Source organism: Macrotis lagotis, chromosome 4 (assembly GCF_037893015.1).
Source record: "Macrotis lagotis isolate mMagLag1 chromosome 4, bilby.v1.9.chrom.fasta, whole genome shotgun sequence".
In the NCBI taxonomy this organism is placed as follows: Eukaryota; Metazoa; Chordata; class Mammalia; order Peramelemorphia; family Peramelidae; genus Macrotis; species Macrotis lagotis.
The window spans coordinates 39,900,520-39,924,569 of NC_133661.1; the positions used below are offsets into that span (position 1 = coordinate 39,900,520).

The following is a 24,050-nucleotide window of genomic DNA, read 5'->3' on the forward strand; positions in this document are numbered from 1 at the left end:
GTGGCTTGCCCAAGGCCACACAGCTAGGTAATGATTAAGCTTCTGAGACCAGATTTGAACCCAGGTACTCCTGACTCCAGGGCTGGTGCTTTATCCACTGCACCACCTAGCCACCCCTCATTCCACTAAGTTTTAAGCAAATAAATAAGCATTTATTAAACACCTATGATATACTAAGTACTATGCTAAGTTCTGGGAAAATAAAGAAGAGCAAAAAATAAATAAAACCTTCCCTGTTCTTAAGGAGCTCACAGTCTAATGAGAGAGATTGCTGATATTCACTCAAAGAGTTAAATACAAATAGGATATATAGAAGATGAATTGTTGATAAGCCACAAGGGGAAGCATTTTGGAGGACCTATTAAATCAAATGTGAATTATTGAATTAGGTTCTCTTTCACCTTGCTTATTACTGATACTTAGAGGCAATATGATTTATTACTATTCTCATTTTCATTTCCTGTGAATTTCTGGGTGCCTCTGATTTTCCTCTTTGTACATTATGGCTACTCTAACTTGCTACATATGTAATGAGATAATGGAATTGTTTGAATCAAACTGACTCCATTTTGTAAAATTGATTCCAAATTGAGAGTTAAATTTCATTTTTCCTGTAAATTCTCCCTGCTTGCTAATCAGAGCTCGATTGACATGCTGGATCACATCCCAGAAAGTCCACCTGCTCATTCTCCCCTTCTCCCAATTCCCAAAACTCCCCAAGCCCCCTCTTAATTCAGTAAATTCCTAGTCTTTCTTCCAATTAAAAATCAGATTACCTAATCTTTTATCTTAGTTGATATCTTGTTAGCTATTCACTTTAAAAAAAATCTATGTTCCCTTGTATTTGAGGTCTAAGTGCCAAGCTAAGGAGGCCTGATCTCAATTTGTTATACAATTGGCATGTGTTGGTTAATAAATTGATATGCTTGAAAGTCTGAAACTTTGTTTCCTTGGTCATTTCAGATTTCACAATTTTTGGCCAAGCCAGCCAAGGTGAGTAAGGATGCCAAATGGAAGCCTTTTAAAAAACTCTCATGAACTCTCTGGACATTTCTCCAAGGGACTTCTTCAAAGAAGACTACCTCTAGAAGTCAAACTTACCTTATTTCTTTCTGAGCTAAGGTAATCAATCCCCCCACACACACACTTTGTTGGGGCTAGAAAACTCCTGTAAGGGAAATTTTTTAGAGGTTAAAGTAAGTTAAGGTAGGTAAAGTAAGTTTTCTCAATTTAGGAGATGTCCTTCAGTGAAATAAGCTAGGGTAAGCCTCTACATTGGTGGGGAAGCTCCTTTGTGGAAATTATAGACTGAGAGTAGCATCCCAATGGAAACCATCCCCTTTCCACCCAGAAAAATTCTTTTTTTATATTATGAGCAAGGGAAGAACATGGTAGCAAAAACTGACATTAAAAAATTCAGATTGTTTTAACATGTATAAATGTTCAAATGAACCCAAAATTTGACCTGAAGAAGGAATTCTTAATTACAACAATTTAAAGGACTTGGGAATATTGAATTTTTAATAGGAGATAAAGAGCTTAGCAAGTATGTATTTATCTAATTATTCAGTTTCTGTTTCTTTGCAGAATGCTCAGAAAAAAATCTTGTCTTGGATTGTGTTTGATGTTGCTTATAGATTCTGCTACCTTGGAACAGTTCTAAGGAGAAAATGAAACCAGTCATAAAAACTACAGCCAAAAAGTTAAGAAAGATTATTTAGAAAGAGTGATGAAATTTCTGATATTGATGTCAAACTCTCTGTCCCAGTAAGCAGGGCTAATTTCCATTTAAGGCTTTCAACAGGAGATTATGATAAAAAGGGAAAAAACCCTTCAAGATAGTTTCTCTCTATCGTTTCAGCCCTAGTCAGTTTGGGGTTACAGAAATTAAAGCTAGGTAATCAAATAAAGAAAAGTTTTTTCCTCCTTTGTAGAAATTTATGGCATTATAAATAATTGGAATTGAAATTTATAACTTTCAGTAATTACCATAAATTACCAAATTATTGGAGTTGCTAAAACCATCTTCATAAATTTTGAAGATTTTCTGATGAAGTTTAATAATCTCTCTCTCCTTTATGGTGGGAAAGAATTGGAGTTGGGAAAGAGGTCTGAGATGGGTTAATTCCATTTCCTTTCTCTTTGTCCTATCTGATAAACACTTACAAGAAGTTTAACAAATGGTGATATCTATTAGTGAGTTATGGGATATAGTCAGAATTTGTTAAAGAAAAATAAGACTTTGAAGGTTAATATTATTTCCAACAAGGCAAGCACCAGAGTTGGTGCTCTATCCACTGTGCCACCTAGCTGCCCCAAAAGTTAATATTACATGGATTTGTCACCCTTCTCCTGGAGACTGAGAGATGTTTTTGTGAAATAAAGGAAAGCAGTTTTACTGATTAGAGAAAAAAGGGGGAAAGGGGGATGAGTCTGCTGTAAGCAATATAAATTTAATCTGCTGACTAACCTTTTCTTAATCATAAAAAGAAAAACACTTGTTCAGATCAGGAAGCAACTTAAAAATAAATGAAATTTAATTAAGGTCTAGAAAGAGAGATTTATAATGAAGAGGAACCTAGAAGGAGAGACCACCTAACTCAACCTCCAGCATTGTAGGACCGACCACCTCTCCAACACTCAATCTTGTCTGGGTCCATACCTTATTATGAATAATATAGACATTCATAAGGATAGGAAGTGGCAGGATGAGAGGATCAAGAAATTTCAAAACCTTTTATAACAGAATTAAATATGTAAGTGATTAGAGGCAAGGTCACTAAAGAACATGAGAAAGAAACCATATATTTATAATCCCCCCACAACATCAAAAGGTAACAGTATTACAATTAATTGGAGTTATTTAAAAATTTTTGTGCTAAATTACAGAGAAATAAATACAAATGAAGATGAGCTATTTGAATAATTTGTGATATGATAAAAATAATGGTACTCTGTTCCTGAAAGACTATTCTAAGGTTATTTCAATTTTTTGAAACCTTTAAAACTACAAAACAAGGGAATGGAAATTTAAGGCTGCTATTTAGTGTCTCTCCCTAACTTTCTCTAGAATTGACACTGAAGAACCTCAGGGAAAGATGGGAGGATGGGGCTATGTTAAACCCCCAAAAGGAATTGATTTTTTGCTTTCAGAGTGATTTAAAAGGAAATTTTTAAAAAGTTATGACAAGGTGAAAGTGGTACGATGAACCTTTGAAAATCAGCTTTATGTTGATTCTGGGCTCTAAATTTTAAAGCATTGTTAGTTAATAGCCCTGGAAAATTGAGATCTTGGTTTTGTGGGTGGAGTTTCAGATTTGATTTGGCTGAGATTTGTCCTGCAAATTATAATATGATGAAATGTGTGCTATTAACTGTGTCATCAAATAAAAGAAAAGCTGGAAAAATGAACGAATGAGGGAAAACTGAATTACACTCTGTTCTCAGAAACATATTAGCTGTGTTACCTTAAGCACATAATTTTTCCTTTGTCTCTGCTTCCTGATTTGTAAAGGGGATAGGATTAGCACAGACTTTTATTTGAATATTCTTTAAGGAAGGAACATTTTTGAGGCAAATTGATAATGGTAGATTCTTGGATTCAAGGATTTTAAGATCTTTGAATCTGAGCTCTATTGTTACTAAGTGAGTTTTGAGTCAACTATTATGTATTCATCATACACATAATTTTAATTTTAAGTGAAGAATAAATAAAATGTAACTATTAGGGAAACATAAGAAAACTATTGATATTTAAGGACTAAGCTGTGATTAGTGAAAATTTTCTATTTGGGTAAAACTCTTGGGATTATAATTTGATACTATTTTGAGATTTTGATTGGTTTGATGGTTGACTGCATTGTCATGAAACCAAGGAGAAAATGGCATGTGCCAATCTGAGAATTGCTACAGGTAGATGAAAAAAGTTTAGGAGATGAACTTGGCATGGACTAAAATAGAATTCTCTTGATTCATTTTCTTCATGGTACTTATTTCCTTCTGAAAAGAAAATGAAACTGATCTAATGAAGTTTTTCTCCTGTTTTGATAGGCTAGATGAGAAAATTAAGATGCATCCTGTATAATTTTCTATTTGGTCTTATTTACAATCCATTGATTTTGTCCTGTAATTGCTTAAATTATTTTTTTTAATTCTGAACCTAGTTCAGACTGGACTGTGATGGGTTACTTTTAAAATTCTAGAATCCTTGTCTAAAGACTTAATTTATTTCAAACCATATGTGAGAAAGCAAGGGAGTTTGGTCTAGATATCTTTACCAAGCTATCCTTCAAAGATGCCTAGTTTACTGTTCAAAAGTATGGGCTGCTGTATTGTACTTGGACTCAAACAATGAGCACTTCTTAATCTCATGAAAGGAGGATCTTTGCTAGCTCCCATTACTAAACTTCTAAGTAATGATGTTGTTCTTTGTGCCTCATTTGCAACCAGTTGTCATTTACACTGTTCTGTTCTTTATTTGGTACTTTCCAAAACCTATTTAAAAAAAGACAATTGTTCATCTGCTGAAGTCTTTGACATTAAGGGAGACAATCCATCGATCCATTCATTTGTTTATGGGTAGCATATCCTTGCTAATGAATGTCACCTTCCTCCCTGATCTGCCTCAGTTTACACTTTTGCTAAAATTCAATGACAAAAACAGGACAATCCTTGCCCTTGATGAGATAGTTTTGCCAATGTTATAACTATGTCTCTCCTTTTCACTTTCATTGCAAATTTCATCTCTTCCTTTCATGCCTTTACACAGACACATGTCCCCTGTGTCTGTAAAGCAATCCTTATGTCTTACAGAATTCTTTTTTTTTTACTTTTTGCAAGGCCATGTAGTTAAGTGACTTGCCCAAGGTCACACAGCTAGGTAATTATTAAGTGTCTCAGGCTGGATTTGAATTCAGGACCTCCTAACTCCAGGGCTGGTGCTCTATCCACTGCACCACCTAGCTGCCCCCTCATTGCAAATTTCTATGAGCATCTATAAATTGTAGAAGTTTTGTTGCTAAAATGTTGTCTATCAATTAATACTGAGTTCAAACAAAAATACAGGGATAATATCCCACAAAGGTGTGGGAAATTAGAAATAGATAAAGTGATAAAATAAAGATGTAATATAAAAGTTTTCTAATTAAATGAAATTGTAAATTGTGAGAAAGAAATCCTAAGAATTATGATATAAACATGAACAAGTGGTTGCCTTCCAAAGATTTCTAATGAGAAATTCAGACTTTGAGTATGTTTTAGAAATATGTTCTCAAAGTTGGCTTAAACATTTTTACATATAAAATTGCTTTGATAATTGTAAAGAAAGTGAAGTTATTTTCCCATTTTAAAGTATAGGTGATAATTTTAAAATTCAGAAGGGATTATTTTACAAGTTCAATCCTAGTGAACATTTCTGTAAATATTCCAAATCAGGTGCAGGATTTGGGTAAACAAAGAAACAGTAGGTGGTATATAAAAATCAAAATTCATTGCCTTTTTAGGTAAATTATGGCTTCTTAATTTGATGTTCTTCTTACAACTCTTGTTATTAATAGGATCAGAACCATAAGGCTTGAGTTGGTTTTTATCACATTTACCAGTTATTGAAAAAAATCAAATTTAAGGGATTGCACTAAAATTGTATCAAGTCTTGATCCTGGCAGAGTTTAGCAGAATTATCTAGGAATTTCTGTAAGTGACTAGAAACCAGAGAAGCAGAGATATGTGACCCTGAGCAAATCACGTCACTCCTGTATGCTTCCATTAACTTCATCTATAAAATGGGATAAAATAAGAGTACCTACTTCCTAGGGATATTGTGAGGATCAAGTAAGAAACTAATTGTAATGCATTTAGCATGGTCTTTGCCACATAGTAGACACTATATAAATGATAACTATCATGGTGATGAGGTTAAATGAAAATTTAGGTGTGTAATCAAAGTTGTTTCAGGTGTCCAGTTAGGAAAATTCATAACGTTGAGGTAGAGGTTTTGCTCCCTGCTTTAATTTACATTTAAAAAACTTTATCTATACCCTAGATTGCCAAGCATTGACCTTTCTGGTTTTGAGGCATAATTCAGGTTCCAAGAAATTCTAGGGTGAAAGAGCAGCATAATTTATTATCATATCTATTGACAAACATATGGAAATTTTTTTTTAAAAAAAGGCAGACTTGTTTATGGTGTTTCACTTGAAAAAGTAGGGTAAAACAAATGGCATAAGTCCAAGGTTTTCACTCTGAGATTCCTGTATATCAAAATATTTTGGAGATACCCAGTTTCCAGAGCTAAGGTTCAGCATGCAGGCTGCTTGTTATGCCCTGAATTTGGCATAACAATAATCCTTTGCCCTCTGGAATGATCTCACCCTCTAGCAACTGGCCTTATTTGGACCAACATAGGGTGTTCACTGAGGAATTTAACCCTCTTCTTTCCCCAGGTCCATCCATCATATGTTCACAATCTGTTCTTTGCAGGGGTGACCATAACCCCTTCTCCCAAGACTTGAGACAATGACTCTTCCGATGGAACCCAAGAATATCAGTATTGTCTTAAGAAATGCCCATCATGAGAATTATCTCAAAATCTAAGATTGATCATATCATGGTCCACTATGTACATAAAACCTCCTTGTGGTCTAGCATGGTGAACTCTTTTTTCTTAGGGAGGTGCTTTTTGCCTCACTGAAGCTAATTAAACTTCTTTTTCTATCCTGACTCTCCTGTCTCTAGACTGCAGTTTCAGCTTCAGGCATCTAGAGATCCTGTTAACATGTGGGAATAATAAAACCTTCCTCTTCTCACTCCCTTCTCTACCTTTTTTCTTCTATTACCAAGAGCTGCCCACTCTTTCTTGCCAGCTTTTGGTTTTCCTCCCTTTATTCTGCTATTACAACCTCAAAATCTCTCCAGTTCTGGACATAGGTCAAGGTGTGACCCTCACCTAATCAGAATCTTTTCCTGTGTAATGTCCCTTTAGCTCATCCAAAGACTTTCAAGGACTTTCTACATTTAGCCTATAATCTCTGAATGACTGATTGAAAGATATTCTCCCCTGACATCTGTGTTAGGACTAAGTGGGGTAGGATGATTTAACAATATTTCCTAAATTTAGAGCTGGAAGGAACCTGAGGAAACCATTTCATCTAACTCCCCCCCCCCACCTTGATTTTACATGTAAACTGAGACTCAGTGAGTCATCCAGGAACTATGGGACAGAAATCTAATTTTGCAAGCTATTATTCAATAGGAGTCCAACTTCCTGGTCCTGGATATCAACTTCTCTGAATGTAGCATGACATCACATTAGTTTTTTGGGTTTTGTGTGTTTTTTTTAATCTACTATGTTGTAGTCATTGATCTTTATCAGGTTTAAGATCCACAAACACCTTCATATCTTTTGCAAATAAATTATTGACTAGCTATTTCTCCCCTGTCTTGTACAGGTGAAGTTCATTTTTTCTAGTCCAGCTAATACCAAATGGGAATTCCCATTATAACCTACCTAGCAAATAGGAATTTATCTTGCAACAGCTCATTCTACTTTTGGATAACTCTCATTATTTTGGAGCTTGGGGGCTGGCAAGACAAAATTGGTTTCTTTTCAACTTTCACCCACCACACCTGGGGTAAAACAGAATGAGTTTAATCACTTTTCCTAACATCTCCAGTTCTTTCAACAGGATCAAATGAATTAATATTTGAAAAAAACTTAGAATAGTAGGTACTACATAAATTTTCATTTCATGTCATCCTTTATTTTCCATAAAAATGATCTGAAACAAGCTAAGGCAGCAGATATACCTCTATGCCATTCATTCCAGGTTCCAAGAAATGAATTCTTCCTCCTAGTCTTTCTCATTTCCTCTGATATTCCTTCTGTGGCTACAACATAGCATTGTGCCTGAAATCATGATTCAAAAAGGATACAGGCTAGGAAGAAGCCCAGGAAACACTTCTGGAAGAAAAACAATTAACATGCAGGGATCACATGTTTACTGGTATCAATAGAGTGTTGTGGGAGGAAGTGCCTTGAACTCGGGGTCAGATGATGTGAATACCGTCAGAACTTTGCTACTTACTGTGTGACTTTATTTTTCTTTTTATTTATTTTTAGAAAGATTTTGTTTATTTTGGGTTTTACAATTTTTCCCCCATTCTTGCTTCCCTCCCCGCCCCACTTCCCATGGAAGGCATTCTGTTAGTCTTTACATTGTTTCCATGGTATACATTGATCTCAGGTGAATGTGATGAGAAAGAAATCATATCCTTAAGGAAGAAAAATAAAGTACAAGAGATTTTAAAATTACATAATAAGATAATTTTTCCCCCTAAATTGAAGGTAATAGTCTTTGGTCTTTTTTCAAACTCCACAATTCTTTCTGTATACAGATGGTATTCTCCATTGCAGACAGCTCCAAATTGTCCCTGGTTGTTTCACTGATGGAATGAGTGAATCCATCAAGGTTGATCATCACCCCCATGTTGCTGTTAGGGTGTACAGTGTATTTCTGGTTCTGCTCATCTCACTCAGCATCAGTTCATACATCCTCCCAGGCTTCCCTGAATTCCCATTCCTCCTGGCTTCTAATAGAACAATAGTGTTCCATGACATACATATACCACAGTTTATTAAGCCATTATCCAGTTGAAGGACATACAAGGACATACATTCCATCTCTTTGCCACCACAAAAAGAGCTGCTATGAATATTTTTGTACAAGTGATGTTTTTACACTTTTTCATCATCTCTTCAGGGTATAGACCCAGTAGTGGTATTGCTGGATCAAAGGGTATGCACATTTTTGTTGCCCTTTGGGCATAATTCCAAATTGCTCTCCAGAAAGGTTGGATGGGTTCATAGCTCTACCAATAATGTATTAGTGTCCCAGGTGTCCCACATCCCTTCTGGTCATATTGGCCAGTCTGAGAGGTGTGAGGTAGTAGCTCAGAAATGCTTTAATTTGCATTTCTCTAATAAGCAGTGATTTAGAGCAATTGTTCATATGACTATCGATCACTTTGATTTCCTCATCTGTAAATTTCCTTTGCATATCCTTTGACCATTTGTCAATTGGGGAATGGCTTGGTTTTTTTTTTAAATTTGACTCAGTTCTCTGTGTATTTTAGAAATGAATCCTTTGTCAGAAATACTAGTTGTAAACTTTGTTTCCCAATTTACTACATTTCTTTTGATCTTGATTACAGTGGTTTTGGTCTGTGCAAAAGATTTTTGATTTAATATAATCAAAATTATCTGGTTTGTTTTTAATGATGTTCTCTATCTCTTCCTTGGTCATAAAATGTTTCCCTTTCCATAGATCTGACAGGTATACTACTCCTTGATCTTCTAGTTTGCTTATAATGTTTTTTATGTCTAAATCCTGTATCCATTTGGATCTTATCTTGGTGTAGGGTGTGAGATGTTGGTCTAATCCAAGTTTCTTCCATACTAGCTTCCAATTTTCCACTGTGTGACTTTCACTGGCAAGTCACCTCATCTCTCTGGGGCTCAGTTTCCTCATCTGAAAAATGGGAATAAAAATGCCAGCCCCATCTTCTTCACATGTTGTAAGGAGAAAATCCTAAAGTGCCATGATCAACTTTTGATAAATACATTTTTAAGAAGGGAATTCCGTGTGTGAACTATATATCAAAATTAACATCTTTCTTTCTGATGGTCATCGGCTTCTGATGGTTTGTATCTGTTATAGGTAACTAAACTGATTTAAGATGGAGCTCCCACAATGCATTTCCATTAAGTTTTTCCTAAGATGTATTTGTGTTCCTGTAACACTACATATATTTCTAAGTTTATTATGAGAAAAAAGGGGGGAAAGCCTGTTTGCAGCAAATTTCTGTGACAAAGCTGTCAAATTTCTGATATGCAAGAAAAGAAACTGTTTCATACAAGAACATGAACCATTCTCCAGTAGATCAATGATCAAAGAATACCAACAGATGGTTCTCCAAAAAAGAAGGGTAGGCTATCAATATATATGTGAACTGATGCCTCAAAGCAAAGATGTGAAACATACCATATCATATTGTATGAACAACACTCCCAAATAGGTCCAAAATCAGATTAAAATGTTATTGGGAAATATTTTTAAAGTAATAAAAACACAGATAATTTTAATAAGTGATTTTTGTAAGTCAACATGGTCAGTGGAGATCCTTACATATAGTTAAATGATCTCTATTTCTATCTCAGTTTGATACCATTGCTCCAATTGATAGTGACTTGTCAAAAAATATTTATTGTCTCTACTATATGTTATGCATACTAAGCACTATAGATACCAAAATAAGGGGTAGAGGGCTAAAAGGCTGCTCCTGCCCTTAATTCTAAGGAAATATTAAGAAGGTACAATTTAAGGCAATAGGGTCAGGTAGGCAACGCAGTGGATAGAGCACTGGTCCTGGAGTCAGGAAGTCCTGAGTTCAAATCTGATCTGACATTTAATAATTACCTAGATGTGTGACCTTGGGCAAGTCATTTAACCCAATTGCCTTGCAAAAATTAAAAAAATAATGCTAAGGTTCTGACTCATAGCTCTCTAACTGACAAAGCTGACTGAACAGGAAAATGATGGAGGGGTAGTGGAAGGTAAGATAGAGCAATGAATTGTTTGATAAAGCTAACCAGTCTAGTCCAACATTCTGGAAAGTGCTTTAAAACATTACAAAAAGAGTCACCAAACTGTGTCAATGTTACCATTACTTGATCTATTTTCCCCAAAATATAAAAAGCAGGGAAGGGATCCAAATGTCCAAAATTATGCTTTGCCATAACAAAGAACTGCAAATACAGTGGATATACATCAATTGATGAGTCGTTGAACCAAATTGAGGTATATGTACAATTTACATTATTATACCACAAGAAATGATGATTCTGAAACTCGTATGAACTAATGCAGAAGGAACTGAGAAAGAACAATTTATACAAGGGGATATGATGGCATTGTAAAAGAATACAACTGTGAAAGTTTTGATCAATTCCCTGACCATAGAACTCCAGAAAACTAAAGATAAAGCATATTTTCCATTATTTGCCAGAGAGAAAAACTTATAGACATGACTAAAAGTGACTTTGTTTGATTATATTTATGTGTTACCAGAAAGAATTTTAGTGGAAGAGGAGGAAAGGAGAGAAGGATGGGAAGAGGTGGAAGTGATAGTGATGCCAAAAGAAAAAGAAATGACAATAAAACATTTTAAAAATACTTAGATGATAACAGAAATTCAGAAAGGAATACCAATTAGTAGAGTATTGTGAAGCCCTTTGCATTAAATTTAATATTTATCTAAAAAAACAAGCTGAATATAATATGATCCATGATTTATTGCCTTTTTCAAGTTCATAATAATTTATTAAAAACAAAACAATATATAAACATAAGCTATTATCCTTACAGTTGAGAAATTATATCTCATTAGCTGTTTGAGGGGAGGGGACTGACATATGATGGTTTCATAGAAAGAACATTGACCTCCACATCAAGAACAAACTGGTTTTGAATTCCATTTCCAATATTTGTTTGTTGTCTAATCATGGGCAAGCCGTGATTGGCATTATCTATATATCTTGGTATTATCTATAAAGTGGGAACAATAATAATTAATAGTGATAATAATGATTATACTTCTGGCTCAGAGCTACTTTGAAGCTCATTTGAGTAACCTCAGAACTTCTTGGTGTAGTCAGAACCAGACTAAAATATAATTGCAATATGTTTGACAGCATGAATAAAAATGCAACACTACATAGAAATGTCTAATTTGTGGTTTTCTAAGCCAGCTTGTGTTTTACAGAGATTCTATTTCAGTTTGTTACCACTAATATGTTTTGGGTTAATGGGGAAGCTCCAATCAATTTGATGAACTTATAGGATAGGATGGTGAGTCTTTGTATGGAGCTTTTGAAAGCATTGCCTTATGGATGAATGGGCGTTCTTTTTTTTTTTAGGTTTTTGCAAGGCAGATGGGGTTAAGTGGCTTGCCCAAGGCCACACAGCTAGGTAATTATTAAGTGTCTGAGACCAGATTTGAACCCTGGTACTCCTGACTCCAGGGCTGGTGTTTTATCCACTGATGAATAGGCATTCTTATGGATGAAAAAAGTTAATGACTGGGGCTATGCTCAGTATGAAGAGCTGAAGCCTCCATTCTCCATTAAAGCATTCAATGATGGAAGATGCTCTTGAGATAAATTGGTTTGCGCAGACTATTAGGAGGATAGACACGTCTGTGGAGAGAGGTTACCCTTCATAATGGGGCAAGTAAGTGGCCAATGGGGGCATGAAGTGGTGGTCTGAAATCAAGAAGATTCATCTTCATGTGTTAAAATTTGATCTCAGATCCTTACTACTACTGTCTCTACTCGAGTCACTTCACCCCATTTACCTTAGTTTCCTCATCTATAAAATGAACTTGAGAAGGAAATGGCAAACTCAAAGATATTTATAAAAGTATATAAAAATACATTATTTTTGCAAAAAAAAATCCCCAGAAGAGTCAGACATAACTAAATTGCCTGAACAACAACATCCTTCATAATAGCCTACCTTTAAAATAGTCTTTATCAATAACCTAGTATTCCTTGCATTTTTCCTTTAGCTTTTCTACTAGAGATCCTGAGAGTATCCCAGTTGGGTAGAGGGGTGAAGGGGAAATGGACTTACTCTACTTTCCAAAAACACATTTCACATACTTCAGATCCCTATCTTACACATTGTGAAGCTAAGATCATAGCAGTTAACAGACTTGTCCTCAGACAAGATGGGAACCTGCTGTTTGTGATGCCCAGTCCAACTTTTATATGAGCAGAAACCTGAAGACCTCAAGAGAAGAGAAACTCCCTCCCTCCTAAGAAAGTCCATTCCACTCCTGAAAAGCTCTCTTTATAAGCATTTCTTTCTTATTTCAAGTCTAAGTCTATCTTTCCACAGTTTATTTCTCATACTTCTGGTTTTGTCTTCTGGGTCTAAATCTAATCCCTTTTCAATATGACAGATATTCAAATACTTTAAGATAACTAGCATATTCTATCAAATCTTCTCTTTACTTGGTTGAAAATCTTCAACTATTTTCATTTCCCTCCTTATCTTTCCCCACTTTTCTCAACTTACTTAAACATTTCAACTCTTTCCTAAACTGTGGCATCCAGGACTAAACAACCAAGGCAGAGAATATTGGGATCATCACCTCCTTATTCCAGGAAGGTTTGCCTCAAGTTAAGTGGAAAGTTAGGATTATCTTCTCCAATGTCACAGAGCTTCTCTTGTTTTGATTCTTGTGATTCCATCAAAGCATTCTTCTATTAAATTCCCCTCAAGGGGAATTTAAGGAATCAAGGAATCACATTTACATTTTTCTTTGGTGTCTACAAAGTTTGTTCTTCACAAGAACTTGACAAAGTAGGTGATGCAGGTGTTACAATTCCCATTTTACAGATGAGGAAATTAAAACTCAGAGAGATTGGTGACTTGCCCATGGTAATATACTTAGAATCTGAACTTAGACCTTCTGAATCCAAGTCAAGCTGTCCTGGCTACATGCTGGTTCCCATTGATCTTATTGTCTAACTTCTTTATTCTGAGACAGAGGAGAAAACACATAAAAGTCACAAAAGACAGAATGATTTTCTACATGAGCAAGTAAACACAAACGACACCTTTACAGTAATATTTCTAATGACTAAGAAAACTGTACAGAATCACTTACCATTGTACTTAATGAAGGATGACTTCCACAGTACAGATGTGTCCAAAGAATCCAGTCCAGTGGAGAGTTGAGCCAATAATGTATGGTATAATGGGAGAGACACAGTAGTAATGAGATCAGAAGTAATCTAAAACTTATTAGGAAATATAAACCATGCTTGGGCAGCCACAGGAGACCTGTGGTCAATCCACTAAGTGACTAGAGTAGAAAGGACAAGAGTCCTTGCTTGTTGCATAAATCTTACAAGCTATTATCTTTATGAGAAAAATGTAATGTTCTCTCCTTCCCTTGAGGCTCTTCCCAGGGTGCCCTGACTCAGAGAGAATGTCTCAATTCTTTGTTCTCAGAGGTGTTATATATGCTATCATTTCAGTCCACTGAATGAGGTCAAATCAAAAGACAATCTTGAATATTAGTGCCTTTCTTCTGTTGCTCATCTTCTAATTACCCTGGATAAATAGAGAGATGGACAGAGATGGAGATATATGTGTCTATGCATGTGTCTATATATGCATGGATAGTGTGCATGTATATATTCACACAATATTGTTATTAACACTAATAACAATGTTTTGTTGTTCTTCAGTAATTTTCCAATCATGTCAGATTCTTTTTGACTCCATTTGGGGTTTCCTTGGCAAAGACATTGGAATGGTCTGCCACTTTCCTATCCAGTTCATTTTACAGTTGGGAAACCTGAGGCAAATAAAGCCAAGTAACTTGCCAGGGTCACAAAATCAGCAAGTATATGAGACTAGACTTGAATGAGGAAAATTGACTTCAATATAATTGGTATTTAAATATATATATTTAAATATATGTAATATATTTAAATATATATTTCTATATGACATGGAATATATAAATATACATGTCATATACACTTATAAATAGAAATATAGTCCAATTATATGTAATTATATGCATATAATTATACAGAAATATAATTGATTTAGAACTGGTTTCCTCTGTAATTGGTCCTCTGGAGTCTATGTTCTCAAAAGCATGATTCTGAGAAAGGGTCTATAGATTTTACAAGATAAAAAAAGGGGTCCAATGACAAAAAAGTGAAAAACCCTTCATTGAAGCAACCCCTCAAGGGCTTGTGTTGCTCCTGACTTGACTACTTATATTTCTGCTTCTGTTCTCTCTAGTCCTTCCTTCTGGCCCTTTGACTCAATGACCCCTAAGGCCCTTTCTTGTTTTAGATAGATGATCCTGTGATCCCAGGACCTCTTTTAGAGCCCCCTGAAAAGACTCCAGGGGAAGGTTGGCTACTTTTGCATTTGTCAGTCTCGCTTGGGGGTGAGACCCTGTAACTCAAAGGCATCATTACTTATCTTGGGCTCAAATGCTAATCTGGAAGTGAAGGAGCATTGCAAAGCATTACAATATTAAATAAACCAAATTGGGGAGATACCAAATCTAATGTTGGAGATCTTGGAAAAGCTCGATGTATAGCCAGACAAATTATAGCAATAAGAATGCAGAAAAAGATAAAGAGAAATTAAAACTGTGGATGCCACCCTTCCTAGTCAAAGGCAGTTCTGTCATCTAATGGAGAAACCTAGTAAGAATTATAACATTTTCACATACAGTGATTTGAAAGATTTTGACAACATTTTGCTTCTGATGAATGATTTCTTCCCTGAAATAATGAATAAGGATGACATCTACTCAGGACAGAGAAGTCACTATGCTAATGGGAATTTTCATAAGTTGGCATAAAGCAAATTACAGATGTGAAATTTTGAAAATAAGTAATCAAAGGTGGCTTGGTGGCATAGTGGATAGAGAACTAAGTAAGTAAAGCAAAACTTGTATTCAAATTATACTTCAGGCACTTCCTAACAGCGCAACGTTGGACAGATCAATTAACTAATTTTCCTCATTTGATTAACTTCTAACTTTATTCAGTAATGACTTTTGAAATTCCCTCACAAATGACTATCCAGTTTCCTAATGAACATTTCTGATTTGGAACTCATGATTTCCTTAGTCTATAAAAGTCTTGGTAGGTATTCTACTCAGCTCAACACCACACTGTGTGGAGACTGGGACAACTGGGCTTCCATCAACTGTCATACTGCTCCCTGATTGACTTGAAAATTGACCTTGGAATAAAGATAAAATATGGTTGAAGCAAGGTCTTTATGTCCCAGCCTTCTTGTGCAGCTCTGCAGGAACAGATTTCTGATTTATATGTAGCATTCTGTCTAATACAAACCTCACTGGTTTCCCTCCTTCTACTTGTACCTGGACAATATCAAGAACCTCCTAGCTATTCCCCTTACCTTCAGTTTCTATCTCCTCCAATCCATCTTCACCAGTAGATTAATCCTAGAACTCATCTTTCATGACGTGCTCAATACGCTTCTATAACTTGCATTTGAAGTCGAAGCATGAAATCCAACCACCTCTGCCTTTTTTTCCTGGACCCTGCAGAATCGAACTCTACTCTATCCTTTCTCTAATTTATTTACCTCTAATCCCCAACATTTGCTCTCCCACCTAGTCAGACTGATTTCTTCTCTGGGTCTAAACTAGAACCTAGTCAGATCCACTTTTGCAAGCCACTGCCTTGTTCCTCTTGCATGGAATGCTACCCTTTCTCTTCTCATTCTACTAAATTCATTAACCAATCTTAGAGGCCTGATTTAAATCCTTCTTCCTCTGTCAATCTGTCTTTGACTACACGACACCATCTTTCACTGAGCTCCCTTCCTCATGAACATCTCTAGAATTTGCATTCTTTCCCATAAAGCTATTATAATTATTTACTCAGTTGTAAATATGATAGACATTGTTAATGGTCTTTCTGAAATCCAGATGCAGTGGAGTTTTCTGCAATATTTTCTCAAACCTACCAGGATGGGAATACTGGGAAATAATGACAATGTATTAAATCTTGATCTGTGACCCTTCACTGAGGCCAGATCTCAGGTGCGTTCCAACCATGCACAGATGGATGTCATGATTATTCTTGTTTCTCTGCCTAGCAGGGCAGGTGGGGCCAGGAAGATCTGGGACCAAGTTGCACTTCTAAGATATCCTGTCTCTAACCTCCTGGTCCTTTAGGCACCTTACTAAGACTATAGGTAGCAGGAGTTTCCTTATCTGAAGGCTCCCTATAGCAATGAAATCATCCCTTGTTTTCCATCTTATGAGGAAGGTTCAATGATTAACTCCATTTAGGGTTGGGGAAACCGAGAAAAAGTTTTAATGACTTGCTCAGGGTCATAAATCATTTGTCTGAAGCCAAATTTTAACTCAAATCCTCTAGACTTAGCACTTCACTCATGTACCACTAATGGCCTCATAAGCAGATGTAACCTAAAATGAGGGGAAAAAATGAGACAGTGCCTTCCCTTAGGCCTCTCATATTCTACTAAGGAATACAGGATACATACAAAATGGATACATCCATAAAATACAAAGGAAATTATGAAACGCTTCTGGAAGAAAGGGATACTTGAAAGGAGGGATGGATTTCCAGAAACTGAGGTGAGAAGGGAGATCATTTCATGTATTTGTAGGGGACAAGAGCCTCATGCAAAGCCTTGAATGCAGGAGATTGCAGACTGTACTCAGGGAATCTTTTCTTTAGATCTAAAGGTGAATTGATTTAAAGAAGTTCAGATACATTCCTAATTTGTTGAAGGACATATCATAGAGGATGATCACGTTCCCACAAAACTTCCTTTCATGGCACTGTCAGAGTCAGAATTCTGGACCACCTTGGACCATCTCTCTGATTCAATGTGGTGATTATTATATTTTCATATTCTTGCAGTTATAGGACAGGGTTATTGAAGTAGGGTAGAGATCTCATCCAACATACATCTAATAATTTATACTGCACCAATTTTTCCAATAATCTTCTCTCTGATTATACCAAAAAACCAGTAACAATAGATCCTAGGAAGAGAGAGGCTGGAAAGTAATAGCATTCATCTTTGATGGGAAATGAAGATATGTTACAGCCTCAATAGAGCTGCTTGGCTTATTTCCTCATATATTCCCTGTAGAGAAGGATGTACTGGCCAAGAGGCAGGTTTAAGATTCAGGAAGGTCAGGGTTTGAGTCCTACCTCTTATGTATCCAACTGTCTGTCTTCTACTCATCTTTCTATGTCTAAAAGTGGCAGAGGAGTCACCTATCTGCCTTGGTAGATAGTTGACTTTCTTTGGACTCCCTGCTGCCCATTAAATCACAGATAGATTATTTTTTAAATCTTAATTGTAAACTGTCAGTTGCTTCCATGCTGCCACATCCAAAGTCTGTTGTCATAGTGCTCCTCTCCTGGGTACTGCCTTCTACTCAACCATATCCTCTCCCCATTTGACTGCACTCATAGACAGAGAATACTCTTGTCAACATCATTTCCCCTTCATTTTCCCCACTTTTCTCCAAAGCCTCTTCCCCATACAAATTAATTTGTCTCAGGTACAAGAATTCAGAGTATTGAATCTGGCTTAACAAATCATGGCTTATGAATTGAACAGAACATTATTGTCCTTTAAGAAATGGTAAATATGAAGAAATCAGAGAAACATGGAAAGACCTGAATGAACTGATGCAGAGTTTTAAAAAAAGCAGGTTCAAAAAAATGTGGAAAATTAGTATAGTGATGTAAATGAAAAGAAAAAAAATCTCAAAGTCTTTTGGACTCAGATGAAATGCAATGATCAATTCCGATTGCACAGGATAGAAGACAAAATGTATATATTAGTAATAAAAATAGCATTAAGATACCATTATTCAATTTAGTATATGTAGTAATAATAGCTAACATTTATATTGCATTGCCCTGCTCTAGGTGCCTTACAATTAACATAACATACAATTATTATGTCACAACCACCCTGGGAAGTAGGTGCTTTTATTTCCATTTTACAATGCACGATGAAAGTGAGAAAAGCATTTGCAAGAAGGGACTTGCCCAAGGCCAAACAGTATTTGGCTTCTCTTATTAGTAAAGTGTGACAGTGTATAGTGGTATATAGTGATATAGTGGACATTTGGAGTCAGTATAACAAAGGCTTGAACCAAGTCTCAGGTACTACTAGCCTAGGGGTTCTTGCAAAGGCCTGAGATTTCTTATCTGTAAATTGAGAGTGCTAGACTTAATGACATCTTAGTTTCTTTTTTAGTTCTAATTCTATGATCCTGGGCTTATTTGAGACCTAATTGTTTCATTGTGTTGGTTTATTTTGCTTGACTATTTTCTATAATAATGTTTTTTTCCCAATATTCTCTCCTTTGATCCTTATAACAATTCTGAGAGTCTATCATTGTCCCTATTTTATAGATGAGAAAATGGGTTAAGAGAGTTGCTCAGGGTCACAAAATTAGTATCTGAGACTAGGTTGTATTTAAGACTTCCTGATTCCATATCAGTGTTTTATTTACTGTGTTCCATTGGACATTTTGTTATTACAAAGGATAAGTCTATTGTCGGAAAATGGGACTGTTTATTGGGCAGTGACTGGAATCTAATGGGAGGGCAGCTATAAAATTAAAAAAAAACACAAAAACTCAGTCATTTTCCCTTTTTACCTACCTTTAATCTTTTTTCTTTTTCTTTTTTAAAATAGATTACTATGCTAGCCCTTGTCCTTGCTTTGGCTGTCTTTGTGACATTTTGTGATGCGAGTTGTATAAATATTCCCTTGGAGCTCTATATAGACGAAGAACCAACTGGTAAATATTTATTTAAAACTATTTCCTGTCTGTAGTGACAGGAGGATTTGTTTAGCAAGAAATCTGTAAGGGTCAAGCTAAGAATATATCTGTGTCCTTTGGTGCCAAGACCCATGGGATGGGAGTAGAGGACAAAAGGTGGGATAAATAGATTTAATCTAAAGATGTGTCTGAGATGGAGAAAATAGGCAACTGTCTTGTAAGTCCTTCTCACATTTTCTCCCTTCTATCATATAATTATGAGGTTATGTGCTTTTTTTGCATCATTTGTTATATTTCCAAGGAGCAATGGTTAGAGAGCTAGGATTAACGGTCAGGAAGACATAGATTTAAATCCCATTTCTGACACAACTAGCTTTGTGAAACTGGACAATGCAATAACCTTCTCTATGCTCCAAGTTCTTAACTATTTAGTCACTCAATTCAACAAGCATCTATTAAACATCGGCTGTGTGCAAAAAGTGGCAGCTAAAAAGACAAAATTAATTGTGGAAAGAAAATTAAGATGAAAGAAAAAAACTTAAAAAATGATCCTGCCTCCATGGAGCTTTCAACCTCCTATTCATCTCCTAACAAATATCTTCCAATATTGCATATTGGCTATTTCCAATTGTCTCAATAAAGACTCAGGGTTTGACTTAAGGACTGGTTTTGAGTGAATGGGTTACGAAACACTGGAGATTGTTCAGGGAAATTGTAGAACCTCTTATGGAGATCTTTAAGAGTGACCCAGACTTTTCATTGTTAGGACAATCTACTGTGGTACTATTCAAAGTGACCTTAAGGACTTGGGAAAATCTTTTCTAGAGGCATCAAATGCAAATTAACAGATTTGCCATCTGTTCTGTCCTAGGTTGCAAGGATGAGAAAGGTCAGTTTTATCCCTTTGAAACTAAATGGACATCTAACTGTCAGACTTGTGAATGTAACCCAAGAGTCGGAATAATGTGCTGTAACATGTAAGTTCAAGGCTAGTTCAAATAGACAAATGCAAAATAATAGAATCTCTGAGCTGGAAGGGACCTCAGAGATGATGGAGTAGTATTGATCTGGGAACCAGAAACCCCTACTCAATAAGTGGGGGACCTTTTTTCCTGCCAAGGGTCATTTGGATATTTATAACATCATTCACAGGCCTTACAAAATTATCAACTTAAAAATGTTTGATCAAACATTTAGTTAATTCACTTCTTAAAAACTCATCAATGAATTGAATTTTGTATCCTACCTGTAGTTGTCATGGCAGTGCCAGACCAAATGATTTCATGGGCCTTATATGATCTGTTGGCTATATGTTCCCTACCTCTGGCCTACAGCGTAGGCGGTTACTTCTGTTTCTGGAGAGTTCTTGCACTTAGTTAAAAACAGATTCTTCTCAGCCTCCATCCCTCATTCTCAGTTTGGCCTCTTAGGCCAAACAAGTTGAGTAAGTCTATTCCTTCTTCCCTGAAACAGAATTTTCTCTTCTGCATGTTATAATTCCTATATAGACCCTTTAATAGTCCTGATTTTCATCTTCACCATTTTTGTTATTCTGGGAATATGATGATCACTTTCCTTCCTAAGGGATTATTTTCTTATCTGTACATGATGTGATCCAATCAGGAAAGAGGAGAATAAGACTTAAATCTCTCCAGTGGATACACTGCATGAAGTTTGGGGCTTCTTGTTGGAAAAACCTGAATTCAAATCCTTCCTCAGACACATACAAGTTGTCTTTGTGACATTGAGCGAATCCTTTGACTTTTGTGAACCTCTTCTTCATTTAAAAAGAGCTTTTTGACATTTGATATTGATGACTTCTTCTTTGTTTATTTTTTGGGTTTTTGAGAGTTTTTAAAAATTTTGCATTGATGACTTCTAATGTCTCTTCCAGTTTGAAATCTAGGACCCAAAATACTTTTCTTTTCCATATCAGCTCATAATCTGATTATCTGTGTGATCCTAGGCAAGTCACTTGACAAGTCTCAGCCTTAGTTTTCTCCTCTACTTAAAAGAAAGACACATGTGGATTTGGTGACATCTAATGTTGAGTCCCATTTGAAATCTAGGTCATGCTATTTTTTCTATTTAAATTCAAAATCTGAAACTTATTATCTCTGTCACTCAGGGCTTTTGTGCAAGTTAACTAGCACCTAGAACCTAATGATGTATTCTTGGTCTATTCTTGTGAGGAGATTGAGATGTTTCATTAGGTAGCTGGGGAGGATAAGAGCTTCATGACAAGAGGTTGTCTGGAATAAGGGTAAAAGTCATAATAAATTATTCATTTGCCCCCAAAGACCACTCTAATCTTTGCTCAATTTTTTTTCCATCAATAGGATAATGAAGCCTCTGGGTTATGACAAAGTCAATTGCAAGGAAGTTTTCAACAAAGAAAAGTGTGAAATGACTGTTGTAAAGAAACAGAAACCCTCTGAAACCTGTAAAGTCATGATGTATTTGGGTTAAAAACTTCACTTCCTCCTCCCAATGTTGCTGTCAAAGTCACTGCATCCCAATGTAACTTGTCCATGCTTGAAGTAATGACCCTCTCTTTAGAATTCAGAGCAGCAAGGGGCCAGGAACCATGTGGGCATTACCTTGAATTTTCATTCTATCCAAAGCATTGTCTCATCTCAGACACACTAATTCAAACCAGCCACTTCTGTGTTTTCTGAGATTCTCTAGAGATCTAGGTTTGCCCATACCTCCTGTAACTGCTGTCTGATGAATGCTCAAAGAAATATATGTCCTATAGCATGAAATGGCTTTGTTCTTTTCCTTTTAAATAATTAATGTATAAACTACAGGGTCTTTCTTGGGCTCAAACAGTACATGTTTTCTTGCTTCTACTCACCTCTCAAATCTATGTTTGAGAATCCTGGAAGAATCAAAATTACAAATAACCCAAGAATACTGGGAAGATGCCTAACAGGTATAAGGTGATATATATAGAAATGATGACTTTCAGTTACTTTTTTCTGTTACACTTCTAGGGTTATGTAAAGGATTGTAGTTTCTTTTGTTTCTGAACCCCTATTCCATGTCTCCTCTCATATCAATCAACTAGTAAGGCTAGCAGCTTGGAGAAGCTATAAGTAATATTTATATAAAAGCAAAAATAATATTTACATAAAGAGCAAAAAAGTAATATTTATATAAACTAGAAGCCCTCCCCAAAAGATCAGGGTTGAAGCAAGATTGCCCATTATCACTACTATTATTCAATATTGTACTAGAAATACTAGCAATGACAATCCTTGTCCACAAGAACAAGAAATGGAAGAAATTAGAATAGGGAATTAGGAAACAAAACGGTCTTTTCAGATGATACACTTGGCATACCAGAGAGTATACTTGGAGAATTCCAAAAAATCGACTAAAAATAATTGAAATAATGAACAACTTTAGCAAAATAGAAGGATACAAAATATACCCACACATGTCATCCGCATGTCTATATATTACCAACAAGTCCAGCATGAAGAAAGAGAAAGAGAAATTCCTTTTAAAATAACTATAAACAATATCAAATACCTGAGAGTCTTCCTGCCAAGAGAAACCCAGGAACTATGTGAACACAATGACAAAACTCTTTTCACACAAATAATTTCAGACCTAAATAATTGAAAAATGTTAACTGTTTATAAGTAGGCAAAGCCAATATAATAAAATGGCAATTAATGAATTTATACACTTATTCAGTGCTACACCAATCAGATATAAAGAGTTGAGAAAACATCAGTAGCTATACCAGTTTTGTTCCAGAATTTGGATCTTTGCAATTATCAGGCACAAGATTACGATGGTCATTTCCTTCTATGAATTGTGTGCCTAAAAATTTTAGTATAGTACTAGAAAAAGTAATAACAAAGTTCATCTGGAAAATACTGATCAAGAATATCAAGGGAATTAATGAAAAAAAAATGTGAAGGAAAGTAGCCTAGCTGGACCAGACCTCAACCAGTATGTTACAAAACCACGATCATCAAAACAACCTGGTACTAGCTAGGAAATAGAATGGTGGATCAATGTAATATATTAGGCACACAGTGCATTGAAGGAAATGACCATCGTAATCTTGTGTTTGATAATTGCAAAGGTCCAAACTTTTGGAACAAGAATTCACCATTGGACAAAAGCTGTTGGGAAAACTAGGGAAAAAAAGATGTCAGAAACTAGATTTATACCAATACCTCACATCATATACTAAGATAAGCTATTTATGAGCTAAAATGAACTGCTATTTCCAGTCATTCCTTATGCCATATTGCTGTTACTATATACAGTCATCTTCTGGTTCTGCTCACTTTATTTTGCTTCCGGTCAAGTAAGAATTTTCAGGTTTTTCTGAAAGTATCCTGCTCAACATTTCTTATAGCACCATAGCATCCTGCTACAATTTATATGCTATGACTTGTTCAGTCAGTCCTAAATTGATGGCAATCTTCTCAATTTCTAATTTTTGCCACCACAAAAAGAGCTACAATAATTATCAATTGTACAAATAGGTACAGTCCAACAAGACATACAAAAGATTCTTTTTCAAAAATTTAGTTTCTTTGTGATACAAGATCTAACTATAGTATTTCTAGTAAAAGGATGCACATACTTTTATATCCCTTATAACATAATTC

At 35.6% G+C, this 24,050-nt stretch overlaps 1 long non-coding RNA gene across 1 annotated transcript; it reads left to right on the plus strand.

Moving 5' to 3' along the window:
• Nucleotides 1–1,014: 1,014 nt before the first annotated feature.
• On the plus strand, nucleotides 1,015–22,178 carry LOC141520763 (uncharacterized). Its single transcript, XR_012477716.1, has 4 exons — nucleotides 1,015–1,122; nucleotides 19,326–19,431; nucleotides 20,285–20,390; nucleotides 21,753–22,178. It is a non-coding gene; the product is annotated as an uncharacterized LOC141520763 (long non-coding RNA).
• Nucleotides 22,179–24,050: the final 1,872 nt, after the last annotated feature.